The sequence below is a fragment of the Dama dama genome, chromosome 10 (assembly GCF_033118175.1).
Source record: "Dama dama isolate Ldn47 chromosome 10, ASM3311817v1, whole genome shotgun sequence".
Lineage (NCBI taxonomy): Eukaryota > Metazoa > Chordata > Mammalia > Artiodactyla > Cervidae > Dama > Dama dama.
Genome location: NC_083690.1, coordinates 38,417,134 through 38,427,349, shown reverse-complemented (window position 1 = coordinate 38,427,349; position 10,216 = coordinate 38,417,134).

Sequence of the window (10,216 nt, the reverse complement as noted above, 5' to 3'; positions counted from 1 at the left end):
AGGGCATTTTTGGGTGTGTCTTTTCATGGGGATCCCCAGGGCCCATGGTTACAGGTTCCTAGGAGACCCCGAGAGAGGAAAAGTCTTTAGGACATGCCTGTGTGGACTTTTATATGGCACATGACTCTTCTTTTATATGGGTTTTATAAATTTGTTTTTCTTTAAATTTGTACAAAGTGTGGCAAGTCATCTCACCACCTACCCGTAACCAAGGGTGACATTTGAACCTTTATCCTCCCAGTTTCCCTCTGTTCCATTCATTTTTGAGGGGTCGGTTTCTTACAAAATTGAAAGTTCACAGCTGTCAAGAGAATTTTCGCCAGGGCTATGGAGATGGGGACACCTGGGTAACAAGGCCAGCTCCTTTGCTTAACTGCCACCTCAGGCAAAGGAATGAATTTCTCTATACCTCAGTCTTCTAACCTGTAAACTGGGAATATTAGCTGCGCCTATCTCATAGGGTCATTGGGGAAATTTCAATAACATAATGCATATGAAACACAGCACGGTGCTGAATACATAGTAAGCAGTGGAACCTCAGTCATCACCAAAATTACAGCGAAGTGTAGCATGGTATAATTGTAATATTTTGCTATCCACTTTTTTTCATTTAATACAGCATGACCATGTCCCTTAGTTTTTTCCTTTCCATGTAGGCCAAAATGTATTTTCTGTTATCTCATACCCTCTGTCCTTAAATATTATTTAAGAATGTGATTCTTAACCATCACATTGTATTTAAACATGTAGATATATCCAATAACTTTTTTTTTTGGCCTTGCCACCTGCCTTGTGGGATCTTAGTTCCCCAACCAGGGATCAGACCCATGCCCTCTGCAGTGGATGTGTGGAGTCCCAACCACTGGACCTCCAGGGAAATTCCTCCCATAACTTATTTAATCTCTTCTCAAGTAGATCCTGACTTTTCCTTTTTTACAAACAATGCCACAGAGTATGTTCCTTATTAGTTGCTTCCTTTATTGATAATTCGTTCCCTTTTATGCTCAGAAAGACCTTCCCCTCCCCAGGATCAGATAAACATTTTCTACTAAATGTCTTGTTTCTTTATGGCTTTGATTTAAACTCTTTAATCCATCTGGAATGTATTTGGATACCATAAAGTGGGAGCTAAGAAGTCTAATTTTATTCTCATTCACAATAACCTAACCAATTGTCCCAGCATCATTAATCAAAGCAGCCAACTCTTCCACATTAATTTGTGAGACCACCTTTAGATTCTGCTAAACTTAGTAGATTCTAAACTCATTTCCATGCTGGCTCTCTCTTGGGCTCATTGCTCTGGCTCCCACACACGTGGGCTGGATGATCACGGCTCTGTTGGTCACAGGGCATCACTTTGTTGAGTCCCATGGACTCCAATTCACAGAGCTAGCCACACGTGACAAACAGGAGTAGCCAAGCCTCGGGCCCTTCTCCAGGCTGCATTGACCACCTTCACTACCTTTTCCCCACTATCAACAATCCTATATTCCTGTTAAGCCCAGAACTCAGCTCCTCCATGTCCAGCCGCATCCCTCCACGGTCATATCCATACTTAGAAACGTCCCAGCACTTATGTATTCAGCCTCCTCATGCGCAACAGATTGTGTTTTCCGAAGATGGCCTCACCAATGTATTTATCCATCCTACGTGCTCTTCTTACAAAACTTGACTGACTTGCCTCCCCCTGAGAAGTGGAGTCAGTGTGCCCTCCCTGGGAGTCTGGTCCCAGCAGCTGCCTGGTTCAGTGGAAAAGGCAGAGTGAGGCTGTGTGACTTCTGGGACAAGGTCATAGAAAGGATACAGCTTCTCCATCATCTTTCTCTTCCTTTCTCTCTCCCCCTCTCTCCCTCCCCCCTCCTCTCTTTCTCCCTTTCTCTCAGCACTTGCCTTCAGAATCCACTCACTAGTTTTGCAGGAAGCCCAGGCCTCCTGAAGAGGCCATGTGTAGGTGTTCCAGTCCACAGCCCCACTCCCCTAAGAATCCAGCGGCCCCAGACAGTATCAGTGGCCTGACATGTGAGTGGATGAGATGATTTTGGTACCTGGCCTTCCAGAATTCCAGCTCAGGACCCAAATATTAAAAAGCAAAGACAATGCAAAGAACGGAGGTTGGGGAATTACTGATTAATAGGGGCAAAGTTTCTGTCTGGGATAATGAAAAAGTTCTAGAAATACTGGTGATGGTTGTAGAAACACTGTGAATGTACTTAAGGCCACTGAACTGTATTACTTACGATGGTCAAAATGATAAGTTTAAAAAAATGATAAGTTTTATGTTATTTATATTTTGCCACAATAAAAGTAGACACCATACTTATATCAACGGTGTGAAACTGGGTAAGTTATGTGATCTCTCTGGATCTCAGTTTCCCGAACCATAAACATGGGCATAACAGAAGTTATTTCAAGGATTTGTTGTGAGGATTTAACAAGATAAATGCATAATAAATCATGAGCAAAGGCTTGGCGCGTCTTTAGGGCTCAAGAAATATTGACTCATTCACTGCTCATGACAGCTCTATAAAGTAGGTGTGTAGTAACAGTCTTACACTCTCCATCTCACCAATGGAAAAAGTGAACCATGGGGAGATCAGGCAGACCTGCCCAGGAGTACACAGGTAGTGAAGGGTTGGCCACATCCACAGACCAGGCAGCTTAAACAACACAAGTTAATCTTCTCACAGTTCTGGGGGGGGAAGAAGTCCAAGATGAAGTGTCGACAGGGTGGGTTTCTTCCCAGGCTCCTTGGCTTAGAGACGGCCGTCTCCTCCCGTGTCTTCACCTGGTCTTCCCTCGGTGCTCCTCTGTCTTCTAATTATAAGGACATGAGTCATAAGAGTTTGGGACCCACCCATATGACCTCATTTAATTGAATCACCTCTTTAGAGGCCCCGTCTCCAACTCCAGTCGCGTTCTAAAGTCCCGAGGCTTGAGACTTCAGCCCATGAATTTGGAGGAGACTCTAGCATTCTTGCCTGTGGAATCCCACGGACAGAGGCGCCTCGCAGGGCTACAGTCCATGAGGTCCCAAAAGACTCGGACACCTCTGAGTGACTAAACAACAACAGTTGAGCCCAGAGCAGTCCCCTTCCTGTTGTCTTGGGGTTCTCATTCTGAACAAAGTAGAAGGGTAGGGACCTGGGCACCAGCATCTCCTGTTTCTAGGGCCCCGTGTTGAGACCAGGCGCCGTTGGGATGGTGCACTCGGGGAGAACAGTCTGTTTCAGGCGAGGTGAGGCCGACCTGCCTCCACAGCTGCCCTCATCGCCTTGGCAGGGCTAGAAAGTGCTAGAACTGTGCTGAGTGACGATCTTTCAGACAGGTTCAGGCCAGCAGCGTTCAGCTCCACACAAAGACCCGGGAGAAGGGAAAGAGTATCTGTTAGCTAAGTGGAAAAGAACAGACCTTCAATTAATGACTCCCTGGGGGGCTGCGGGGGTGAGGACTGCTAGGGAGGTGGCTAGACAGTAAAAATTTCCATCCTCAGTGGCTGTGAAATCCGCCAGGGTGTCCTAGCAGAGGAAAGACAGATGCCAAGTAAAAATAAACAAGCAAGATGATTTCAGACAATGACAGGGGTGGCCGTGAAGAGAGCGAAGCCGTGTGATGGAATCAGGGGGTGGCGGGAGGTTCCCCGTTTCCGTAGGATGGTCTGGAGGGCCTGTGAGAACAGGTGGCCTTTGAGCAGAGGCCCGAAAGAGGAGGCCTGAGTGGAGGAAAGGCCTGGATCTGAGTTTCTCTGCCTTGGCACTGTGGACATCGGGGCAGGATAACTCTTGGCCATGGGGGCGTCCTGTGCCCCGTGGGGTGATGGGGAGCCCCCACCTCCGGCCTCCACTCCCCCCTAACCAAGTCAAGGAAGCCAGAAATGTCGCTAGACATAGTCAAATACCCCCTGGGAGGCAAAATCACCCCTGTGGAGATCCACCGACCCGGAGGAAGGGTGTTCAGGAAGAGGGAACAATCAACACGAAGGTTCCCGAGGTGGGAACACACTCAGTTGGTTTTCTGGGAACAGAACTTTCCAGAAGTGGAAGTTTTCAAGGCAGTGACAGTTCAGGGGTGGAGTCCAGGGAGGGAGAGATGACTAGAGAGGCAGGCAGGGGCCTGATGCTGTGGGGCGGGGACCTCCGCAATCCCCCCAGGGCGAGGACGGGGAGCAGGTCAGAGGGCAAGCGTGTGAGTGTCCTGGCTCTGCTGCAATAGAGCACATGAACTTGGTGGCTAAGGCAATGGAAATACATTCTCTTACTCTGGAGTGCGTATGTACGCGCGCTGTCGCTTCCGTCATGTCCGACTCTCTGCGACAACACGGACTGGAGCCCGCCAGGCTCCTCTGTCCATGGGATTCTCCAGGCAGGAATGCTGGAGTGGGTTGCCATTTCCTCCTCCAGGGGATCTTCCCGACCCAGGGATTGAACCCAGGCCTCCTGCATTGCAGGCGGATTCGTTACCATCCAAGCCGCCAGGGATTGGCAGGCAGCTTCTTTACCGCCAGCGCCACCTGGGAAGCTGTATTCTGGAGGCCCAGAGTCCGACATCGAGGTGTCAGCGGGGCCAGGCCCCAGGCCTTCCTTAGCTGCGTTGTCATGTGACCTGCTTCGCTGGGGTGTCTGTGTCCTGACCGGTCAGTGGAGATAGGATCCACCCTCAACCCCGCGTGATTTCTGCCGGAGACGCCTAAGTGACGACACCCACAGAGACCCTGTGTCCAAGTCACGGTCTAACCTGAGGCTCCAGGTGGATGTGAATTTGGGGGGAACACTACTGAACCCACCCCAGCAGGCGAAGAGGAGGCAGAGGGGGCTGCTTCTGTCCCCCCAGGCAAGAAGTGGTGGGGCCTGGGCTGGGGGCACCAGGGAGACACAGCGCCTCGGTCAGACGGGGCTGCACCCACAGCGGACCCGCTGGCCGAGCCGTGTTGGGCTCCCAGGCCGGGCCTTGCCCCCAGCGTCTCCCCCATCACAGGGCGGATCCAGGCCACCCCAGCCTGGTGCTGTTTGGAGCTCCCCTGCTCTCTCTCCTGCAGCACTGCGGGTCCTCCTGGGCTCAGAAGTTTCTGAGAAAGCACCACTTACCCCTGGCTCCGGCCTTCCCCTTGAAGCGCTCACGTGAGCATTCTTCAGGAATGAGGTTAGGCGCCGTGATCTCCGAGATCTCCGAGCCCAGGGCTACACAGAAGAATGTTGCTGGTTTCGGGGCCTGCCCTCGGCAGCGCCGGGCTGGGCTTGTTTTTCAGGTTTAGGCCAATGGAGTGTTTTTGTTTTCTACAGAAACGAAACCCAGGGCGCTGGGTCTCATCCTACTGGGAGACATGGGGCATCCTGGCAAATGGGCCCAGGTGTTCTGGTCGTGTCCCCCCCCACCCCCCGCCCCGCACCTGGAGCCCCTGCCCTCCTGGGGGTTGGGCAGGACCCATCCAGGAAGGAATGCTCCACCTAGGGAAACCCAGCTCCCACTCCAGGGCCCCCCTGTGGAGGTGGGGAGTGGGGGCCGAGGGCGGGGAGGGGGGGAGTCTCAGGGTGAAAGCGAGGCATTGAGAGATGAGGGGCAGGGCGCAGAGGCGAACGGGCAGGGGCGGGAGGAGGTACGGTCCCTGGACTGGGGGTATACGCGCAGCTCAGCCCACAAATCGGAGCAGCCCCCAGGATTTGCCCGAGGCAAGCGGAAAGCCCAGGGCTCCGCCCGCATAGAGCTGCCACTCAGAGCCCGAATCCTGGATGCAGACAAAATTGACAGTAACTGACCTGCTCCCCCTGCCCCCCACCCCCCACCACCTCACCCTTCCATGGCACTCACTGCTCATGGGGACACAGGAGCGTTACTGCCCGCACCTTCCACTGAAACTCAGCACGCAAACCGGCAACAGGCAGACCTCAGGTGACAGGAGACCTCTGACCACCAGCCCTGCAGCCCCCAGCGCCAGCCAGTGGGGACTCAGCCGAGAACGGCCCCGTCCTGACTGTGTGTGCCCGCTTCTAACTTAGGACGGAGCGGGGCCACCACACAGCTGCCCTGGTGTCACACGGGATGGCCAGCTGCTCACCCCCCGGCCGACAGCCTCTGGTCAGGGCAGACCTGCAGCCTCTCCCTGCTCCCGCCGGGGAGAAGGAGGCGGCGTCTCCGGCATCTCGTGGTTGGTACCTCTTCCATGAGGCCCACGAAGTTTTTGTTTTTTCCTTTCTTGCCTTCTCTTTTTATGAAGTTGAAATTCATGTAACATGAAACTATTTTAAAGTGACCGATTTACAGTGTTGTGCAAATACCACCTCAGTCTAGTTTCAAAACATTTTCATGGCCCCCGAAGGCCCACCCATGCTCTCCCCCTAGCCCCTGGGGCTTGGTGGGCCAAGTTTACATGATGCTGACCAGATTATTTTTATTGATTTGGCTGGGCCAGGTCTCTGTCTCTGCATGCAGGATCTAGTTCCCTGACCAGGGATCGAACCCTGGCCCCCCTGCATTGGGAGTATGGAGTCTTAGCCACTGGACCACTAGGCAAGTCCCCTGCTCAGATTATTTTTAACACTCCCCTTCTCTATAAGACAAAATTGTTTTCAGTAATAATTATGAAAAGATGATTATTTTCTAGATTTGTTCCTTGATTTTCAAGCCATCAACAGTTTAGGAAAGAATTCATTTCTGTTTTTGAAAATGTGATCCCAAATCAGTAAACTATTTCACACGTGAACTAAATGTTAACACTTAATAAAAACATCACGCCTTGCAGTTCACACTTTGTTTCACGGTTCTAAACCGAAATGCAAATCCCCAAGTGGTCACATGAGAGGACAGAACTGAAGAAACTCAAGTTCTGGGCCTGGTCTTTATAATCTCTGTCCCTGGAAGATGAAGAACAACCACAGGGGTGAGAGACACAAACGGTACCAAAAGCCGGCTCTGACAGCTCTGCACCGTTCCAAAGTGGCCTGCGCCTGGTGGGGCCGGCTGCCTAACCGTGAGCTCTGCGTTAACCTCCATGGAGAATGCAGTGCTTGTAAATAAAGGTGTGGAGGACATCCCTGGTGGCCCAGTGGCTAAGACTCCGAGCTCCCAGCGCAGGGGGCCTGGGTTTGAATCCTGGTCAGGAAACTAGATCCCACAGGCTACAACTAAGAGTTCTCATGCAGAAACAAAGTTCGAAGATCCTGAGTGCCACAACTAAGACCCAACCTAGCCAAATAAATAAAAAAAAAATCTTTTTAAAAAAGTGAAATAAAGATATGCAAATTTGAATTTACATCTGTGTTTTTAAAACCCAACAGTAACTGCAGCAAACTGAATAAAAAGTAAACCAACCATAATCCTTTTTCTTCCCAAAGAGGAGTATTTTATCACTGACATTATTGAGAGTTGTTGGCACAAGGTGATCATAAAAATCAGATGAACATTGGATCAAGCTTATTATTATTAAATCCTCAGCAGATAATGCCCTTCCTCCTTGCCTGCTGTTGGGGTGGGTGGTCTGCTCCCCTGGCACCACTTTAGTTTCCCATTGGCTGGGGGCTCCCGGGAGAAAGATTGAAACAGCTTTCCAGTCCCTCCGTGGACATGGGGGCGGGGAGCCCACAGCCCTGGTAGTGGTTCATTGTCTCCGTGTATATCAAGGAGAGCCTACACTTTGCAAAAGAAAGGGAAGAGACAGAAGAAATCAACACTGAAACAGGCAGGGATCACCTCTGAATATATATACAGACCTGAATATACATACAGACCTGAGTATACATACAGATGCTGAAGCTGAAGCTCCAATACTTTGGCCACCTGATGGGAAGAGCCAACTCATTAGAAAAGACCCTGATGCTGGGAAAGATTGAAGGCAGGAGGAGAAGGGGACGAGAGAGGATGAGAGTTGGATGGCATCACTGACTCAATGGACATGAATTTGAGTGAGCTCTGGGAGCTGGTGAAGGACAGGGAATCCTGGTGTACTGCAGTCCATGGGGTTGCAGAGTCAGACACGCCTGAGCGACTGAATGACAAATACATACAGACCAACAATGGCCACACCATACAACAAGACAGAACTCTGACCCCCAGCCTCTGCAACACCCAGCCCAGAGCCATCAGGACTTGATCACCAGCTGCTGGTTTCTCGTGTTCACTCAGCGTATTGCGGTGTTCATTTTATGATGTGTGTGGGTCAAATCATCACGTCGAATACCTTAACCTTAGTGCGCTGTGTCAATTGTATCTCAGTAAAACTGGAAGGAAAAAGCACTTTGGGTGACTGAATGCATCGTGGTATCCTGGATTGGCCCCAGGAACAGAAAAAAGGACATCCGTGGGACAGTTGGTGAAATGTGAATAACGCCTGCGTTCTAGAAGCCAAGCTGATGCTGCATGGCCCCAAGGCCCTGCTGTTAGCCACATTCCTAGGCTGCCTGGTGTGGCCCAAGGCCTCCAGGTGAGTGAAGACACTCTTATCATCAGCACAGACATCCCACGGATTACAGGTCACTGCCAGGATCCAAGCGCAAAGGCCAGGCCTCTTTGTGGACAGTCCTTTACTGCCTATGAACTATTTAGCATAAAGCTGACTTTGGAGGCTTTGAAATCACCACTGCCTTTCAGCAAAGCCAAGAAGGGGCCAGGGAGGCAGGTCTGAAAGCCCCAATTGAATTCTCCAGAAACACTGGGGGACCCTGTTCATGGTCCTCCCATCAGCCTTCCTTGAACTTGCCCATCAGTTAGCTCCCTGGGCGTCTGGGAACCTTTCCAAGCAAGAATGTTTGGAAGGAGTGGGACTTCCCTGACAGTTCAGTGGTTAAGGCTCCATGTTGCCAATGCGGGGGGCATGAGTTTCATCCCTGGGTCACCGAAGCAGATCCCACGTGTGAAAGTGTCACTCAGTCGTGTCCGACTCTTTGCGATCCTGTGGATGGTAGCTCGCCAGGCTCCTCTGTCTGTGGAATTTTCGAGGCAAGGATACTGGAGTGGGTAGCCATCTCCTTCTCCAGGGGATCTTTCTACCTCACATCGTGGGGGGGACTGTACCCCCCAATGCCATTCACACCTGAGCCCTTGCATCGTCTCTGCAGCTCAGCCCATGTCCAGGCCAGGGCCAGCTCCCCACTGGAGGAACGTGCAGCCTCCCAGCTGATCCCCGCCTCCCTCCTCCCTGCTCATCCCCACTCCTCCCCCAGCTCTGTAAGATGTTGGTCAGACTGTGTTATCTGTTTCTCCATTCCCAACCTTCAGTGGAGGTTTGACGATATTAAGGAATAGTTTATTTTTGGTGATGGTGGTATTGTGGATAGTTTTTAAAATCAGACATGTTTACCTTGGTGAAACATTTGCCAGGTGAAACATTGGCAAATGAAAAAGGTAGGGTGTCTGGAATTTGCCAAGTAACAAGGGCAAGGGGCAGGAGGAGATGAGACGGGGCTGGGCTTGAGTTGAAGGTTCGCTAAAGCTGGTGACAAGTATGTGTGCTGGGGGGAGGGGATGGGGAGCTGTCCTTACACTTCATCATCTACGTTTGTATGTTTGACATGCCCCCAGCCAGAAGTTGAGTGAAAAACACCCTTGGGGGTCCCTCACAGTGAACTGGACAGAGTCCAAGCCCTGGACCCATCGTCCCCTCACCCCGTGGCCTGGCCTCTGCTCTCCCCACCCCCAGCCCCTCTGGGCACTAGCACACACCCCGCACCACGCCGCACACTGGCTCTAACCCTCGCCCCTGGTCTTCCCCCGTACAGAGAGCCCTGCTCTGTCCTCAGGTCACTCCAGAAGTCCGCTCTCCCCCCACCACCCCGTGTAGGACCCCCAGGCTGGCCGGGTGCCCCTGGGGCTCTCTGTGTATTTACAGCCCCAATCACGTCATATTTCTGACACCATTTCCTTATTGCTTGCATGCATTCATTCATTCTAGCAGTCAGTCAATCAGTCTCTATCCAGCATTTTTAGTGCGCATTGAATCCAGCTGTTGGTGATACGGTGGGAACCGTTTCAGTTTAACCCGGCCCGAGACCTGCCTCATTACCACCCAGGTGATGGAGTAGAAGGGCTGAGATGGGGAACGATCAATCCACCTGGAACTCCGACCCCAGCTCATAGAACCTGAACAGCAGGAAAAAGAGGCAATGTTGGGCGTTGCATGTCTGAGTAAACGAGCTCAGAGGTTCAAAGTGTCCCAGCGTCCTTTCAGACGGGCCAGAGACCACATGCTGGGCCTCACGGTGACTTGAGGGAAAGTCTCCTCTTTAAGAGT